Here is a 19,762-nt window from a genome sequence, read left to right on the forward strand (position 1 = left end):
TATTGGCAATTTGCGAAGTGCTGCTTGCAAACTAACAGTTGCTTCCAACAGCCAAGTATAATAAAAAGGGAGGAACCCCAGAGATCGTCCCGGATATGTGGGGGTCTGTGGTATTTAGGTACAGTGGGGAGCAATATCCAACTGTTCTTTTCTTGTCCTATCACAGGAGCTCCTTTAGCGGTCATAGAATTCCCCCACCCCTTTGCACAGATATCCCAAAATAGTAGCCTTCAAACTGTGGCTGTTTCCTATTTTTGTTGGAAGTATTTTTACTCCTTATTTTAATTGTATGGGAGTAATTGCCTATGTGAGCAAATGTGGCCGATACACACCTTATATGCAGGGCTGCCTGTACAAGTCCCTTGCCTCTGTTACCTTGTAGCAGTCCATTTTGAGCTCTTGGTGTCTGGGAAGTGTTATATTGTGAGCACCACACACCGTGGGTAATAATAAGCAGCGCTCAGATACCTGAGGGTTCATAGCGCTATATAAATGCTAAATTATTATTATTGTGTCCGTGTCCATGAATCTATGCATTAATGTGTACAGGGATTGGCTCCTATTCCCTAGGAAGCAATCTCTGCTCTTTCCTCTATCTCATCCTACCTGTTGCCTATGGTGTATTTCATGTAACAATGTGTTTCTAGCTGTTCAAATCAAATTTCAAATGTTTATTCAGAAACAGTTTTTTTTTAAAAGGATACAGTAGTAAAAGAACAGTACAAACAGTAAAAACAATAGCATAACATCAGAGCTAAAACATATAAAAACGATAGCACTTAAAACGTTTGGATTCCTAAAGACTCTGCGAGGAGCAAAAGAGTATTCTCGATATAAAAATGAATGCACTGCGCTATAGTCAGATGTGGGACTGAAAGGAGAAGCATAAGAGCTTCTTTTATTTTCCTCACTGCTCGCTCCCTTAACAATGGAAAGAGGAATCTTTTCCTTGGAATCACGAATATAGGGCAGAAAAGTAAAAAGTGTGGTAAATCATGTATGTTATGCCGACAGCATGCACATTTCTGCTCAATGGAGCCGTTATTCTGTAAAGAAGGTAACCATTTGCTCACAAAAAGCTGATATGTCCTACAGCAGATAATTATTCCCCTTTTTCTCAGATTTATGAGCCAGTGAATATAACTGGCACTTGGAACTATGGGCATAGCATTCTCATTATAGAATTGCACACTTTGTTTTTTCCCGTTGCTTGATAAGGAACAAAACTGGTCACAAGCTTATTCCCCCCACCCTTGCCTGTCATCTGCTCCTCATTCAAGAGGTGGGTGCAACCAAGTCCGCGAAAGGAAGACTTGATGTAATTTAGCAACGGGGAAAATCCACTGACCGTAGAAGGCATTTGATCTCTTACCAAAATTTGAGTCCATGACAAACTACTGTTACCCCATTAGCGTAACCAGCAGATTAATGGTTGCAATGGTATAGTATCATGTATGTATGGTAAATCTAGTTCTGCATGCACATACCCTGGGAAACCCTGGGATAGACCCATGATTTTCCTCAGGAATTGTTTTTCACAGACCTGTGCTGCCTTAGCCTGATAATGGCCCCAAACTGATGCACTATATAACCACAGTGCCATTTTTGCCAAGTAAATGTGAAGAATGTGCTCTAGTGACAGCACACCCATTCTTGTACCAAACCTCAGGATTGAGCTATTAATCTGCAAGGCCTTCAGCGTTTGTTCCTTAGTGTGCACAAGCCATCTCGAGTGGCGTCAAATTGTGATTCCTAAATAACAAAAGTAAGAGACCGATTCCACTTGTTTGCCTTCTACAGATATTGCTTTGCCCCGGGGTTTGCTATTACCCAGGTACATAACCTTTGATTTCGCCAAATTTATTTTCAAAACTTTCTGTCCTATGTAATTATTGAACACATTCACCAATATTTGCAAAGCTGCTTGGTTCTAGCTATCAGGACCACGTAGTTCACATACAAAAGTGCACATATCTTCTGACTGGCTATCCTAGGGACATCACCTGTTAAACCACACAATTCACTGGAAAGTGAATTTATATAAAGGTTGAAGAGGAGCGGGGCTATTACACAACCCGGCTTCTCTCCCCAGGTCACTCAAAACGCCTTAGTTGTTTGGCCACTGATCCCCATTCGTAGTCTTGGCGACAAGTTTGTTGTGTAGCTGCAGTAGGATTTTCTGTAAGTCCTCTGGCATGCCTAGGTCTCCCAGTACCCTCCAGAGCTTTTCATGAGTTACACAATCAAAAGCGGTGGAAAGGTCCATGAAACCCAGGCATATTGTTCCTTTGTAGCCTTGAACAAACTTGTCCAAGAGCAAACACAGGTTCAGTATCTGGCCAACTGAACTGATTCCCTTACGGAAACGATATTGGTAATGTGACAAAATCTGGTTTTCGGTAACCCAATCCATACTCCTGTCATACAAAACTCATGGAAACCACTTAGCTGAAGTATCAATTAGCGAGATTGGGCAAAAACATGCTGGATCCCTTTGGTCACCTTTCTTTAAGACAGGCACCATTATTGCTTCCCTCCATGAGTTCGGTATGACCTTTAATTGTAGTATCATATTGAAAATCAGGGTAAATACCGGAACCCAGACCCTCGTCATACTTTTAAAGAACTCGATTTGTATAGAGTCTGGTTCAGCCAATTTACTGTTAGCAATTCCCTCAAGGGCTTTAGCAACTTCACACGTCGACACCACCCAGCTCGATACAGAGGTATGCAAGATGTGACAAGTGGGAATATTCTAATCAACTGGGTCTAGGTTATTCACATCATTATTGTCACAATGATTACTGTATTGTGACGAGAAATGTGTGATCCACTTTTTTTCTCCCACTAGATCTAAACATTTCTGCCGAGGATTTCCATTAAAAGATAATCCATTGGAAATAACTCTCCAGTACTCCAATAAATTGCCTGGTGCAGCCGTCTCTAGCGTTAGCCAGGCTTGTCTAACAAAATCCTGTTTTTCTGTTATTCTTGGTCTTTTTATAGGCAGCCCTAACTTGGGCCACTGTTTCTTGATCTCTCGGTTGCTGTTTAATCGCAAGTAAACAGTTTGTTTTGCCAGCTTGCATTGTCTATTAAACCATTGTGTTCTGCCAGGTAGTGGTTTGGCTGTTAAATGCCTGGCTGATGGTCCTTATCATATCGGTCCAGGCAGACCACTTAGCCTGGTCAGTAGCCCCAGGATATAGACAGTTCTCTAAACTATACACCACAGCCCACTTTACCCAGGGGACAGGCTGATCAGAGTCCATCTGCACCCAGCACAGTGTTTTGTATGCAGGTGCGTCACTCTCTTTACTCTTCGCAGACGACTCATCATCCCCAAAGCGTACCGTAAAAATGAAGGGGTCGCAGTCGCTTTCGAACAAGGGAACCACTGCAAAATCCTTAATCCAGGACCAATTTTCAACCAGTAATATAAAATAGTCAATAATTGAATGATGCCTTACATTCAAAGAGGTGTCCTTCCCTGGTTCCATGTGATAATATCCCCGCAAAAATATCGCCATACAAGAATGTCGCCATATCTATGCAGCAATATTATCCCATGGAACCTGTGGGGGACACCCCCACAACTCCCATATAATTTTAAAGGGAGCGGAAGACACCCCCGGAACCCCAGCACCCATTTACCCCAAGAATTAGCACCACTAATAATATCGCCTATGGCCATTCCCAACGACCATATATGTGGCGATATTATTAGTGGGGATAATATTACCGGATACCCCTTCCCTGGGACGTCAGCTGGAAATCCGTTCACTTGCTGAAATCCCATTTCAATGAGTACATTCATACAATTCTGGCCCGACAATCAGCCCTTCGATCAATAAGTATTGATGGGCGGATTCTGAATGCCAAATGCTCATCTACCAAACTTTCAACAGTGCCTGTGTTCAAGTTAAAATCACTGCCCAATAAGAGCCTAGCTCCCAGTGTGGAACTTCTACGTTTTCTTATTGCATACAAAACATCTAATAGCCTCGTCATTGGCGTACTGCTATAATTATCACTAAGGGCATTATAAAAATTGACTAAATGGCACAAAGTGCCATCAAACTGTTCAAGCTCTGCGATCAATAATGTTGACAAAGTCAGGAACAGACTCAAATTTTTGGCCTTCTGGGAAATCTGTATGTATGGTCTGAGGCCACCCTGCTTCCTACCTCCCAAAGAGAGAGATGCCTTTGTGGTAAAAACCTCAGACCAGGTCTCCTGCAGTAGTAGTGAAGAGGAGCAGGCACATGCCTCTGCAGGAAGTCCCGCCCCCTACCAACTATATGCTGGAAGCCTAAAATCGTGGCATGCTTGACACCAGCAGTTGTGACCATTCTGCTGCAAATATTTTGAGAAAAGGTACACATTGTGAAAGCTGTATCAAATGTATTCCCGAAGAGAAGAATCAAATGGAGGAGCTTCCCGAAGGTATATGAAAATGAGAGAAAGAGGAGCTGGTGACGTCACAAGAGATGAGCATGGCACACTGAGAAGATAGGCTAAAGAAGATGCATGGACCTTATAGAACCTGATGACAAAATAAAGAATTGAGTAAATGTTCATAGGCAAAAAAAAGATTGCATGTGTGAAGAGCACTGCAGAAAATGCAAGCTGTTTTAATAACTGTACAGATTCAGCAATGCAAGGAGACTAAGTGATCATAGAAGCTGGCTATGCGTAGTGAATAGATTGCAGGCGGAGCCGCCATTGTATAGAAGCTGGACATAGGTATCACAACTTTTGTGAGTTCAAACCCATGGAGAGAAAGATCTGTGTCGCAGCAAAGAAGTAGCCGGGATTGTGGAAGTATCAAGAAGGGATGTCTGGCCTGGTGTCAAGGCTGAAGCAGCCAAGACTGGTTATCTATTCTTGAAGGCAGTAACCGTGAGATGCTGAATCATCCCCTGTTAAGGTGCAAAGAAATAAGACGAGTGCCAAGTTTTAGTCATTCAAGACAATTGAAGGCTGCAAAATGGGCCGATTTGTGGTCTTCTGTCACGTGAGTCAAGGATGAAAAAAAGAGTTGACATGGAGTTCCTGAACTATGAGAGAGTGTGCTCACACTCCCTTCTATTCCCAGAGACGAGAATACAAGGCAAGGCCAAACACAATCTTCATGGCAGAAGGCATGGGTGATGAGACGTTGAGCTAATTGGGTGGGGAGGTATAGTCACGTCCACCTCGTGGCACCTAGGTGTTAGCTTGCATGCTGCTAGTGTGCTGAATGTTCCAGACTGGCACGAGAGTGCCAACCAATTGTAGAAGGCCATATAACGAAGGGCCTTCTAGTTTGAGAGTCAATAATACACTGTGTACTTAATAATGATGAAGAATGACTTGCACTAGAGGTGGGCATAAGTGGTCCACCTGACAGTAGATATCCAATAACAACCCAACCCCTTATAGAAAGTATACTTAGATCTTCCCCTTGAACGTATCACAACTCCTCTTAGGTTTGTCTTAGTTTGCCACGTAGTATGATGTCACGTATGACACATTTTTGCTATAAAAGTGTAATCAATTATGAAATGCTTCAAGAATGCTTGTGCGACGTCCGTTGATGTCTGGTGTAACTCCCCGTTTTAGACAATTGACATTAAAACAGAAAACACTTTGCCATCTTCCAGAGTTGGTTTGATTATTTGGTGTCAGAGTTATTCTGCATCCCATTCACTGCATGCATGCTTCCAAAAGGGCTCCAAGTCTCACGTGGTAGCACTGCAGATGGTTCAAAAAGATCCAAACTAGTTCATCACCAGTCTTTCGGATGATCAGGCATCCTCCACCATCTAGCCGGAAGATTGCAGGTTTTCCTGTGGAGAGTGGCCGAATAGAAAACTTGCAAGTAGAATCGAGACAGTGGGCAGGCTCCCCATTGAAGAAATTCCTGCCCGGTTTCCAAGGGCGCTATGCGGATGGAAGGCAAAGTGGTTGGTTGGAGGAGGAGACAATACCGAAGGCCTTGTGTCGATTAACAAACAAATGGTGAGTAGACTAAGGGGAATGGCAAACTAAGGGGATGGGATAGTGATAATTTTGAGTAACAGGAAATATTGTGTGAAGATATAGTAGCACCTAGATGCCTGACTCAAGGGAGTCCAGAAGAAAGCCTCTCAAAATCCAGCAGGTTTAAAATAGGCCACGTGCGAACAGGTTCGCATAAGGAGACTTTTTAAACCCTGTGACAGGGAATTTAAATAGAGACAAGGAGAAAAAAGGTGATCACAGGGTGTTTTTATTAAATATAAAAAGTCGACGAGTTTGTCTGTTGAGAAGAAATATTGAAGAAGTGGTAGAAGCTGTGAAGTCATTAGAAAAAGAGTTGAGAAGTTGTAGTAACTACCCTAGCAAAGTGGTTTGTACCAATCCAAAGGTAGACAGAGGTGATTGAGAAAGGTAGAGGCTTGAGCAGCGATTGTTGGAGCGCGCTCATATTTGTTGTTTTAAAAGTATTGAAAAAGTGGTGAAAGTGTTATATAAAATCTGGTAAATATTGACAGTCAATTGAGACTTGTCATCATGGGAGACACTCCACTTATGGGTATCCGGTCATTGAATTGACAACCAAAGCATTGACAGCCAAACCATCTAAAAAAAAGCATCTAATGCATTTTATTAGCTGGTAAAGGGTTTAGTTTAATAAAAATGGGGTTTAAAGGTTAGAAAAAGGGGGTTGGGGGACTCCCCATTAAAAAATAAAAAAAAAATGCATTAGATTTTTTTTTTAAGATCCTTTTTTTTTTAGATGGTATGGCATTAGATGCTTTGGCTGTCGATGGAATGACCATAAACCCCACTTATGCAAGACACTGCCAAAGCACATAGCCAAGCTTAAACAGTATGGTGTGGAATGGGTGAAAGTCACAGGAGATAAGATGTTCATGACATGGCCACAAGGGGATCACTGTCAAAAGCGGTATTGCAACACATGACCACATACTTACACGCTGTGTACACAGGGAAGAAAATGGAGAAAAGGTTAGCTATTCTAGAGCCCTGGAAGATGTATCAGGAAGAGAGAGAGGATCCGCCACCTGTGGAGTTGATGCTTAGTCAGGAAGGCATTGAGCCCTCGGCTCCCCTTACCTCGCCCGAAGTAAAAGATGATAGCATGGAAGAAGTAGGGTTGTATCCTTTAAAGGAACTGAATGCGGCGACAGGATATAGTAATCCAATATACGAACCGCCCCCTTATGGCAGTGAGATAGACCAGAGGAGAATAAGAGAAAAGAAGAGATCTTTAAGATCATATGAGACAAAGAAGAGAAAAGTGAGAGGTTGAACGTTTAGACAGAGATAGAAAGAGAGATTAAGAGATGGAAAGGAGAGAAGGATAAAGCTGATGAGGTAGCACTCGTGCAGAACGAATGGATGGGTGGACAGATATTACTCAAATGGGACGGGAGAAGTATCAACATCAACAAAGTTGGGCAAAAGGAACATAAGGATGAGCAAGATAGAAGGGACAAGGAATGGGAGAAGAGATTGAAAGAAGATGAGCATAAAAGAAAGAGCAGGGAGTGGCAAGAGCAGATGTATCCGGAGGAGCAACAACAGAAAGAAGAAAGAGCAGAGGAGAAAATAACATATGACAATAGACAGAGAGCGATGGAAGACAGAGATAGAAGAGAACAGAAAAGAGAAGAGGAAGAAGTGCAGAAATTAAGGGACAAAAGGGTAAAGTGACGAAAGGAAGAAGAGAAAAGAAGGACAGCAGTAAGAAGGAAAGAACGAAGACAAGAGGTAGATAGAATTAGATGGGAAGCGAGAAAGCGAAGAGAATTGTATGAAGAAATAGAATGAAGAAGGAGGCAGCGGGGTCCTGATGCCAGTGTCATTTTGTAAGGAACAAGCAGGGCCAAGCCCAGCAATCCGATCGGACAGAACAGAAGAGTTCCTTTCGATAAAAGAAGCAACATCAGGGGCATCTAGAGTAGTACTAGAAGAAGAAAGATTTGATGTGGAGAACGTTGGGGAAAGGATTGATAAGGTTTATCAACAGTTGAGGCGAAACACCAAATGTGAAAACCGAGGAAGCGATGATTGATCCCTAATGCCTCGAGCGCAGAGGGAAAAGGCAAGCCTGCTCAGTCACAAGCATAGATCATTGTCCTTAAGAAAACTGACCCTGGACAAGGGTGAAGGGGATGATAGTCACACTTCCTGGGGACAAGAAATGTCAGACGAGGAAAGAGAATGCTTCCTTGGGGGAGAAGGAGGGAGTGCATGTGCTCCTGAAGGAAGCCTGAAATTGGATAAAGAAGTAAGATGGTCAGATCTGGAACAACCTAAGGACAGGACACCAGATCCTATACCATATCCAGAGTGTCCTCGAGGACGATCGTATAGTAAAACGGACAATCACTGCCATATGTGAACAGGTTAAGATTGCAACCAGCAAGGAGATGGTCTGGGATGATTGCCCCAGCTATGGATAGGCTAACAATGGGAGCCGACTGCGGGTTGGGGTTTAGGCAGTTTCCCTTATTGGAAAAAGGAGTGAGACCACAGTATATCCCATAGCCACAGATGGACAAGGACAATTTAAGATACAAGCTCCCGAGATTGACATCAGGCGTTTTGGAAATGGATATACGAATTAGAGAAAATGACAGGAGGAAATACATTGGCCACAGGGGACATTAAGGATCTCCTGGCAGCTATTCTTGGGAGAGAGCTGATGATATATGGAGGAGAGCAGGGTATTCAAGTGTGACAGCATAAAACACAGCGCTTGATGGAAAATGAAGGAAGATGAAGCTTCTATTGCTTACATTCAAGATACTCAAGAGCGATGGCAGCTTGAAAAGCGCAAGCTGTGGCAAAAAACAGTGGCATTATTTTACCACATTTTATGCCAGGGGTTGTCTGAACCAGTGCAGATGCAAATGAAGCAAGTGGCAATGGAAGCAAAACCGTGGGCTGAGATACAGCTATTTAAGGAGAAAAATAACAAGAAAGATGAGGCTAGAAAAATGTAGGAAGCCAAATTAGTTCAGAAGAAATTGTCAAAATTTGCCATCGAAGGGGCAGTATTGGCAAGTGGAGAAGGATTGGGAATGCAGCAAGTAGTGGGTGCATCGCAGGTGAATAATCAGTGCCCGATGTACCAAGGAGGATATGGGTTCATGCTACGAGGCAGAGGCATGGGCTATAGAGGAGGAAGGGGTAGATTCAAAAATAACCAAGGTGGGTTTCAGAATGCACAGAATGAAAATCAAAACGCGCAGGGAGAATTTAACCAAAGGGGACTTGTCAGACAAGCACCCCAGATTGTTGCACTTACGAGATGACAGGGCACATTGCGCGTATACGTGGGAGCCAAGGAAACGTGCAGAATAGCCAATTCTCAAGAGGGGGGAGAGCTTATCCTCCACCAAACAGCAAACAAATGAGGGTTTGCACAAGATCACACAGTGTATCTGACACAAGCGCCACAAATGCAACAGTCACAGCAACCAGAGAAAGTGCAGATGAATCCACCACTAGGGACAGTCGCAACAAGACCCCGTGTCGACACAACAGTATACAAACACGGGACAACTACTGACACCTAGAATACGAGGTGCCACTGTGGTAAGAGGAAATCCTTTAACAGGTACGTGGATATGCCTGTATCCACAATGGGACAGCTCACAGGGTGACTTGACTTGTTCAGTACTATCTGTGACACCAGACCCCCAATAGGAACAAAGGGTCGATGTGACAATGGGAGGCAAATCTTTTTCTTTTCTAGTAGACACTGCGGCTATTCATTCATGTATACGAGAGGGAAAATATCCAGTGGTTGGAAATGCCATGAATGTTCAAAGGTTCTCTGGGGCTACGACTCGTGTTCCTTTTACTGATGAATTACCAGTCTCTACAGGACAGTGCGACATGTCTGTCCCTTTGTTATATTCCCGACAAACACCAGTTAACATTTTGGGAAGTGACCTGCTGGCAAATCTTAACATGACAATTTCATTTACTGGCCAAGGGATAATGAGTTCCACTCCAGGAATACACTACTTAAATGTGGGCAAATTTATATTGGCATTCACAGGGAAAGTGGCTCTGCAAGCCGTTCCAGTAGAGCCAGAGGTCTTCCTGTATGGGGTGAGCATTCTATTTACATGTCTTACTGACTTAGTGGGAAAAACTGTGCGAATATCTGACGAGTTTTTGTTTAGACCACAAATACCTATAGACGAAGAGAGGGGACAGACAATCCCCATAGATCCTAGAAGCAGCCATAGTACGAAGGGAAATGGCGATGCTCAAAGGACTGGACGATAAGGGTAGACCATGAAGGACAGTAGTAGCTCTTGAAGAAGGGTACAGGTTGACTGACATTACTGAAAATGACATGTTTAGAGAAGACCCAACAGATGATGAAGTAGTGTTCTTTATGAGCATCACATACTGGATAAGAATAGAGAAGAGGGAAATCCCACAGCGAATGGCAATAATGTGGCAGCGCCCAGCATTGTTTGAGGAAGACTTGGTAAAGTTGCCAAGTGTCCTGTGGACCACAGACCCTTATGATGTGGGTCTGTTGAAAGGGATAGAGGAAGTTAAGGTAAAGCAGAAAGTCGGGGGACATTTTTACTTAAGCAAGACAGTACCCCATGTGTCGAGAGGCTGATGAGGGCATATTTCAGACCATTTCAGCACTGATGAAACAAGGTATTCTGGTGTCATCAGAATCATCATGTAATACTGCACTGTATCCTATCAAAAAATCAAAGAGAGGGTCTTGGAGATTTATACAACACAGATAGTAGAAGCAGAGTTTGGGATGATACTATGCAGTATCCCAGTGGAAGCTCGATATTTCACAGTTATTGATTTGAGAAATATATTTTGCTCTATCCCGTTGCACAAGGAATCACAAGATTTGACTTCCTTTACGTTCCACAACTCTCAACTAAAACACACCTGTTTGCCCCAGGGGTACTGTGAGTCTCCATCAATCTTTAATAGAGTCTTACAGATGGATCTAGGCAATATTGATCTTAGGAGTGCTGTAATATAGTACGTGGATGATATTTTAATTCGTAGCATGACAGAAGATGAGTGCAGACAAGACTAGATTCAACTGATGACTATCCTGGCAGACAAGGGATATAAGGTAGACAAGGCGAAATTGCAGTATTGTCAAGAAGAAGTGTTATACATAGGGCAGTTGATTTCACATGAGGGGAAAAGGTGATACCTGAAAGATCTGAGGCAATTATGAAAACCTCAAAACCAAATACAGTGAAACAAATGCAGCAGTTTTTGGGGTTATGCAACTATGTTAGAGCCTGGGTGTTCGATTACAGTTCGTACACGAGCCCTCTTCTGTAAGCTTTAAAGAAAGTACAAGTGGATAAGGAAAAATAGAGTGGACTGAGGAAATGGGGGAAAGTTTGAAAAAGTTGAAAAAAACAATTTTCACAGCTCCTGTTTAGGAATTCACAATTATGCCAAGAAATTTTATTTATTTTCACATACAAATGGGACAGTCATGACAGCAGTGTTTTTGCAGATAACTACATTGGGGTACAAGCCTTCAGCATATTACAGTTGGATTTTAGATCCAGTTATGAGAGGACATTTTCCTTGCTAACAGCCGTTGGCAGCCGCGGCATTCGCAATTGAGAAGTCTACAAGTATTGTCATGGGCTGCTCTATGACCCTTTTCATGGAGCATTCTCTGTTTGCCATTTTAGAGAAGCCAAATGTACATTGACATCCCAAAGAGATTAAAATTGTCAGATGTAAAATAGTGAATCCTGCCACGTTTATAGCTGAGCCTATAGCAGAAGGTGAGCAAGTGGATGACTGTGCTAATTATGTTGAACTGTAGGATGATATACCCTGTGTGAAGGAAAATGCTGTGGCAGGAGGGGAAATTCTCTTTTTTGATGGTTCTTCGAAAATTGATCACACTAGTGAAGAACGGCATTCAGGCGCCGCAGTAGTAGGACACAGATTAGTTCGAGGTAGTAGCGAGTGCCAGGCTACCGCCTCACTTTTCAGTGCAAGCAGCAGAATTAGTGGTGCTTATTATCATGCTTGAGAAACACGAAGGGCAGGAAGTGACAGTGTACAGTAACGCCACCTATGTGACATCAACCGTACATGCAGGGCTAGCATGGTGGAAAACGAGGGTCTATCTCCATGCAGATGGCACTCCAGTGCAGCACGCATCCTTATTGGACAGGCTTCTTAAGGCACTACAAATCCCAGTGGACATAGCAGTCATTAAATGCACAGCTCACAATAAACTAACATATTTTATCTCTTGAGCACACGCAGAAGCCAAAAGGGTTGCTTATTCCCCAGAAATCTCAGGTTTTGATACTCCAAATGTCAAAGAGAAAGTAGTCACAAGCATGGTAATGCAAAAAGGGTTTAATAAGTTACCAATGATCCAATTAATGGAAATTCAAGGAAGTGCACAGCAGGAAGAGCAGTAATAATGGAAACAAAGGTGGTGTTCTTTATCACCCACAGAAGCATTATGGCGATAGGATAGCACTGGAAAGCCGGTGTTGCCAGTAGCATTATTAAAAGTCGCACTTGAACAGCTGCAATACCCGGCATATGTAACTAGGGAAAGTCTTGATGCAACAATTGCGAAAGACTGGTTAATTCCAAATTTGTTGGAACACGTATTCTTTGTAGTAAATTACATTGTGGGCCTCCTTACGACCCTGGCGGAACGGGTTAATGGATGGCGCAAATGGATGCAGACCCGTTAAACACGTTCCGCCACATTACGAGGTCCCCTCGTGGGATACGGTAAGCACGCCTGGTAAAACCAGGTACAACCAGGCGTGCTTACCGGGTCCCGCGAGGGGAAGAGGGAGCAAACAACGGGCCAACTCGTAATCGCCCCGTTGTTTGCTCCCTCTCCCATTCCCATTCAGCCCAATTGTTACGCTCACCTGGTATCCACAGGGTCGTCACCCAGCCATGTTACTCGCTGGTATGCTTCTCAGCTTTGCCCTGATGTGGTCTGCGGGGAAAGTTATGCCTGAAAATACAGGAGGACTGTGTTCAAGACTGACCGACTGGGGTAAATATCCTCCCTCCACCCCTGTATGCTTTCAGTCCCTCTGGCGCCCTCTCCTCACCTTGTGGTAGAATTAGGCGTGCTCTCCGTCCTGCCTTCTTTGCAGGGGCGCGTTGTCTTTCATGGGCGAGTGTGGTCCAGTTACTTCACTGACGCCAGCCCGTTTGATATTGTTCAGGTAGGTCTTATTGCTGTTCTTTAGTTTTTTTGCTATCCTGCATGCCTTTCTTTGTTTAAAATGTCTCTTTTTTCTCCCTTAGGTATGCAGAGCTTCAGCGCGGCGAACTGGCTTGGTTGAGCTCCGCTGGTAAATGATGGCGCATTAAGAGCGCTCTGATGCGGTAAGTAAGCGTTATGCGCAGCGCTGTGAAGTCTTGCCTTTGCTAACCTGTGTTTTCCTTCCTTGTAGGTCGCAGTGTTCTTCAGCGCGAGTGGAATGTCCAGAGGGATGCCAGCCGAGAGTCGACCAGCCAGGTAAGCCTTTTGAGCAGTTCGTAGTTTGTAAATGTCTCTTCAGCTTTCTTTAATGTTGTCTCTATCTTCCTCTTTCAGGTCATTCTGTCCGGGAGGCGTGCAGATCCGAGGAGCTGTTCTCAGTAGCTGCGAGTGTTTAAAGATGAAGACTGCAGGTAAGATGCTGCTGCTAATGTTGTTCCTTTTGTCTCCTTGCAGGTTCTGCTTCTCCGAGGTTCGAGTGAATAGCTGGACACAGTGAGCGTCACGTTGCAAGCTGCAAAGTAACACGAAGCATGTTCTGCAGTCAGGGTGTGGTTTATATAGCCCAGGTAAAGTAGTACCAGGGAAAGTAGTTCCAGGCCTGCCACAACCAAAACACTAGACCGCATAGCTTGGTTCTTAGGGAACCACGCTATGTGGATGCCTCCATGTTGGCTGACAATACAATAAAGTAGTTCCCAAGCACATTGTTGTTCATGGTGTATGAGCCTGGTGCCATAGGCGCCAGGAATGGCCCCATGAGGGCTTTTGAAGAGGATGCCAGGCTCTAGAGGCCAGAGTCCTGACTCCACCTGGCCAATGGGTTTGCCAGAGGGGGTTTTGGGCGAGGGTCGTGACAGCACTCCCCCCTAAGGCCCCTCCCATGGTGTTCCTTCTGTCTGGCCCAGGTTTGGTTGGGAAGTTCCGATAGAATTTCCTGATTAGACGTGGTGCGTGGATATTCTCATTGGGCTCCCAGGATCTATCTTGTGGTCCAAATCTTTTCCAATTGACGAGATAATATATCTTGGTCCTAGAGTATTTAGAGTCCAAGATATCTTTGACTTTGAAATTTGGTTCTCCGTCAACAAGTATGGGCTTAGGTGGTGTCCCAATCCGTGTGCTGGGTTGCATTGGTTTCAGGAGGGACACATGGAATACCAGGTGGATGTGTAGATTAGGTGGTAAATCCAGTTTCACGGCTGCTGGGTTGATAATTGCCTTAATATATGCCCTTAGTATAGGGTCCTAAGAATCTGGGATGAAAGGTCCGGGTTCCCTTGATGGGTACGAATTTGGCGGCTAACCAAACTTTGTCTCCTACTTGATAATCAGGGGCCTTTTTACGGTGTTCGTCGGCGAATCTCTTTTGTTTTTCTTTGGCATGAATAAGGTGTTCCTTTGTCCTTTTGAAAGCCTGAGTAATGGTTGTGTGTAGAGTCTTTACCGCTGGCATTTCCAAGCTGGCTGGAAGGTCTAGTTCAGAGGTACATGGATGTCTGCCATGAAGGGTTTAGAAGGGCGTTTGTCCCATGCTTGAATGCAAAAAATTGTTATATGCATATTTGGCCACCAATAGTAGGTCTTTCCAATTCCTTTGTTCGTGGTGCAGCATGCACCGTAAATATTGTTCGAGTGTCTGATTGGTTCTCTCGGTTTGGCCGTCCGTTTGGGGATGGTTACTGGTAGATAGCCGAACGTCGATCTGCGCCATTGCACAGCATTTTTTCCAGAAGTTTGAAACAATCTGGCTGCCTCGATCAGAGACCAGAACTGAAGGGAAGCCATGTAGCTTAACCACGCCCTCCAGGAACACTTTTGCTAAAGTGGCTGCGTCTGGGAGGCCTTTGAGAGAAATAAAATGGGCCATCTTCGAGAATAAGTCCACAACTACAAGGATGGTGTTGAACTCTTGGCTTGGAGGTAGATCAGTGATGAAGTCAAGGGAAAGAGTGTGCCATGGAACTGGAGGAATGTCCAATGGTTGTAGGAGACCAGATGTTTTTTGTTTCTGTAATTTATTTTGTGCGCAGACACCGCAGGACTGAATATACTGAATGATGTCCTTACGCCAGGTAGGCCACCAAAAGTTCTCCTTCACCTTAGCTAGGGTTTTGGCGATCCCAGGATGCCCTTCGATCAGTGAATCATGATAGTTTGAAATAATATGCTGTTGTAATTCCTTCTTGGGTACATATAGGCGACCCCAAAAAAAGGGTAGGTGGTCCTTGATGGTATATTGTTCTCCTTGAGTTTGCCATGCGAGGTAGGCATCAGGATTCATTGTCCGTTGGATTTCTTTTCGTAGTTCTGCTTGTGTTAAGGCTGTCGTGATACCAAAGAGTTTGTCTTCAGGTATAATAGGTACTGGGTCTGGAGTTGTATATACTATTTCAGCTATGCCCATGCGAGATAAGGCATCTGCCTTTCCGTTTCTGACTCCTGGTCGAAATGTGATTACATAATCATATTCAGCGAAGAAAAGGACCCACCGTAATTGGCGCGAGGACTGGGCCTTGGCTGTTTTGAGATATTGCAGGTTTCGGTGGTCTGTGATGACTGTAATGGTGTGTCTGGCCCCCAGAAGGTAGTGCCTCCAGGCTTTAAAGGAGGATTTGATAGCCAGGAGTTCCTTGTCCGTGATGGCATAATTAATCTCTGGAGGTGAGAACTTTTTTGACCAAAAGGCCACAGGAAGTAGCTGGCCGGTTTCCGGGTCTCTCTGTGAAAAGACAGCCCCCATTGCGAGACTGGATGCATCTGTTTCAACGACATAAGGGAGCTCTGGATGAGGATGTCGCAGGATTAGAGCGGAAGTAAACCTTCGTTTAAGTTCCTGAGAGGCTTCTTCTGCTTCTTCGGTCCAAGCAAACTTTTTATTGTTTTTTCGTAATAATACTGTGATTGGGTGCACAACCTGAGAGAAGTCTGGGATGAACCAGCGGTAGAAGTTTGCAAAGCCCAGCATGCTCTGTACCCCTTTCAGAGACGTCGGTGAAGGCCATTTCAGAATGGCATCTACCTTGTGCATGTCCATTCTGATGCCTCCTGGAGTAAGAATAAAAACAAAGAAATTATACTTCGGTGACGTGAAAAAAGCATTTTTCAAGCTTTGCAAACAAGCGATCTTGATACAGCTTGGTGAGGACTGAACGAACGTGCCTGACATGATCTTGTTCCGAGGCTGAGTATACTAAGATGTCGTCTATGTACACTAAGGCGCACACATCAATGAACTCCCTTAAGACGTCATTCATGAAATATTGGAATGCCGCAGGAGGGTTGCATAACCCAAAGGGCATGACTTCATATTCAAACAAGCCGTACTTAGTAGGAAGGCGGTTTTCCATTCATCTCCTTTTCTGACTCGGACCAGATGGTACGCTCCTCGAAGGTCCAATTTGGTATAAATCTGGGCATCTTTAACTTGGTCTAGCATCTCAGGGATAAGTGGCAAGGGGTAGCGGTTCTTCACAGTGATCTGGTTCAATGCGCGGTAGTCAATACAGGTTCTCAAGTCTCCTTCCTTTTCGGTACAAAGAACAAAGGACTGGCTGCGGGGGACTTCGAAGGACGGATAAATCCGTTTGCATGGTACTGGTCTAAATAGGATTTCAAATGAAGGCTTTCTGGTTCCGTCAGAGCGTAGATCCAGCCGCAAGGGATTTGTGCACCAGGAACAAGGTCGATCTAACAGTCACAGGGCCTGTGCGGCGGCAATGTATTGGCTTGGTCCTTTCAGAAAACATCCTGGAAATCATGGTATTCACTTGGCAAGGTATTAGTTGCTCCCAGGGTTGATACTGGCACTCCGGGAGTCATGGGGATACAGTCGTCGGGTTTCTCCTCTTGGTAATAGCAGGCAGGGGAGCAGTCACCGGGGAAGGTTAATTTTCGTGCCTGCCAGTCTATCAAAGGGTTGTGAGCAACCAACCATGGCATCCCTAGTATTAGCCTGAAATGAGTTGCCTTGATGAGAACGAATGAAATAGACTCCCGATGTCCATCCTGGCACAGCAAGGTTACCCTGGCTGTGCACTGGGTTACTGGTCCGGAAGCAATTACTGTCCCATCCATGGTGGTTACCTTGTCCATAGTTGGCTTAAATACAAAGGAAGTCCCATCTCTGCTGACAGTTCTTGATCAATATAATTTCCAACTGCTCCGCTATCAATGTATGCTTCAACGGCATGCATTCTTGACGACTGTTGGTGGTTAATTAAGATCACTGGTATTGCAAAGTGCGAGGTCAGCAACTCTTTCTTCTCACTCGACAAACTGACCTCTACATTTGTCGAGCTTGGTAGTTTTCCGATTCCTTAGCTTCATCCTTCTCTGTGGCCCTGACTGTTCTTCTTGGGGGTTTTACTGGACAGTCCTTCAGGAAATGTCCTGGTTTCCCACAATACAAACAAAGCTGTTGTCTTCTTTTGTCCCGCTCTTGTTTTGTTAATGGAGGCTGTATCGTTTCAATCTGCATGGGTTCTACAGCTTTTTCAGGTACACAGGGTTTGTTTTCCCTTGGTCGAACATACACGGTCCGAGGGTCAATCTTAGACCGGTCTGCCTTTCAGTCCTGCAACCGGTGGTCTTGCTGCATGACCAGATTTATGAATTCTGCACAGTCTCTGGGTGGATCAACCCCCTGGGCTAAGACGTCCTTTAATTCGCCTCGTAAGCCTCGGTGGAATAACGTGGTTCTTTTGTTTTCTGGCCACCTAGCTTCGGCAACCAGTCTGTTGAAGGTAGCAATGTACGTTAACAAGTCCTGATTCCCCTGTCGGAGGGACAAGAGTTAATTGTCTACTGCTTGTTCCTGGGTATGGCGAGCAAAAGGTTTTTCCATTTCTCTCTGGAAACCCCCAAAGTCATGTAATAGAGGATCGTCATGGGTTACCAACGGCACCAACCAATCTGCTGCACTACCACTCAGGTATAATAAGACAAAAGATACCCGAACTTGGTCGTTTGGAAATGCTCCAGGCCTACAAAGAAAATGAAGGCGGCACTGATTGATGAATGCCGCATACTTCCGTGGGTCGCCTGAGAACCTTTCTGGTGGTGCCAAGGGCACTGTTCCAGGTAACATGATCTGTACCGGAGTGGGTGGTATGGTGGGGTTTTGCATCGTTGGATTGTTTCCAGGTCTCTTCAGTGCGTTCTTTGGTCACTATTAGGTCTCTCCGGAGGGCATTAATCTCTTGTCGGGCAGAATGAACCTCAGCACGAAACTCTCCTAGTAATTGGGCCATTTCTGATGTCTCCATGGCGCCCAGGTGGATTTGTTATGGTAGGCTTTGTGTTCAGTTACGCTCACCTGGTATCCACATGGATGCCACCCAGCCGGGTTACTCGCTGGTATGCTTCTCAGCTTTGCCCTGATGTGGTCTGCGGGGAAGGTTCTGCCTGAAAATACAGGAGGACTGTGTTCAAGACTGACCGACTGGGATAAGTATCCTCCCTCCACCCCCGTATGCTTTCAGTCCCTCTGGCGCCCTCACCTCACCTTGTGGTAGAATTAGGTGTGCTCTCCGTCCTGCCTTCTTTGCAGGGGTGCGTTGTCTTTCATGGGCGAGTGCGGTCCAGTTACGTCACTGACGCCGGCACGTTTGATATTGTTCAGGTAGGTCTTATTGCTGTTCTTTAGTTTTGTTGCTATCCTGCATGCCTTTTTGTTTAAAATGTCTTTTTTTTCTCCCATGGGTATGCGGAGCTTCAGCGCGGCGAACTGGCTTGGATGAGCCCCGCTGGTAAATGATGGCGCATTAAGAGCACTATGATGCAGTAAGTAAGCGCTATGTGCAGCGCTGCGAAGTCTTGCCTTTGCTAACCTGTATTTTCCTTCCTTGTAGGTCGCGGTGTTCTTCATGTTACGCTCACCTGGACCCCACAGGGGTGTCGATCGGACCCGGACAGCTGCGGTCTCCTTCAAAGTGATGCGTAGTGCAGAAATGAATGTCTGGACTGGCCCGCCTAGTCTTGTCTGCTGGACCCGAAGAAGTATTTTCCTGCAAGTGGAGACAGGGATTAACCACCTGTGGGTTTTAGTGATGGCCTCCCAACTGTTCTCGCTCTCCCCCACTAATCACCTCCGATATCCCCTTAGTAACCTCACCTTATGTTCGTAAAAGATGAGCTCTCCATCCTGCATGTCTTGCAGGGGCGCGTAGATACCAGTTACTTCACTGGTTTGAAGGCGTTGGGAGAGTTCCGGTAAGTATTGACTCTGAAGTCCCTGGCGGGATTGGTAAGTATCAAGTTCAAAGAGTTCAATGTGCCCGATGTTCACTCTTGTTCCCTTACTTCCTTAGGTTGCAACTGAGTTCGTGAGAAGAAGGTCTCGTAGCTGCTGCTGGCGTTCAGGTAAGAGTCTGTGTTACCCAACGCTGTCCAGTAACTATTGCATGCGTTAACATGTTGTTTTTCTCCCTCTTTACAGATGCGGCATATGAAAATGTGGAGAGTTATGGAATAATACCGCTG

Source organism: Ambystoma mexicanum, chromosome 2p, assembly GCF_040938575.1.
Source record: "Ambystoma mexicanum isolate Mex_15411 chromosome 2p, UKY_AmexF1_1, whole genome shotgun sequence".
Taxonomy (NCBI): Eukaryota; Metazoa; Chordata; class Amphibia; order Caudata; family Ambystomatidae; genus Ambystoma; species Ambystoma mexicanum.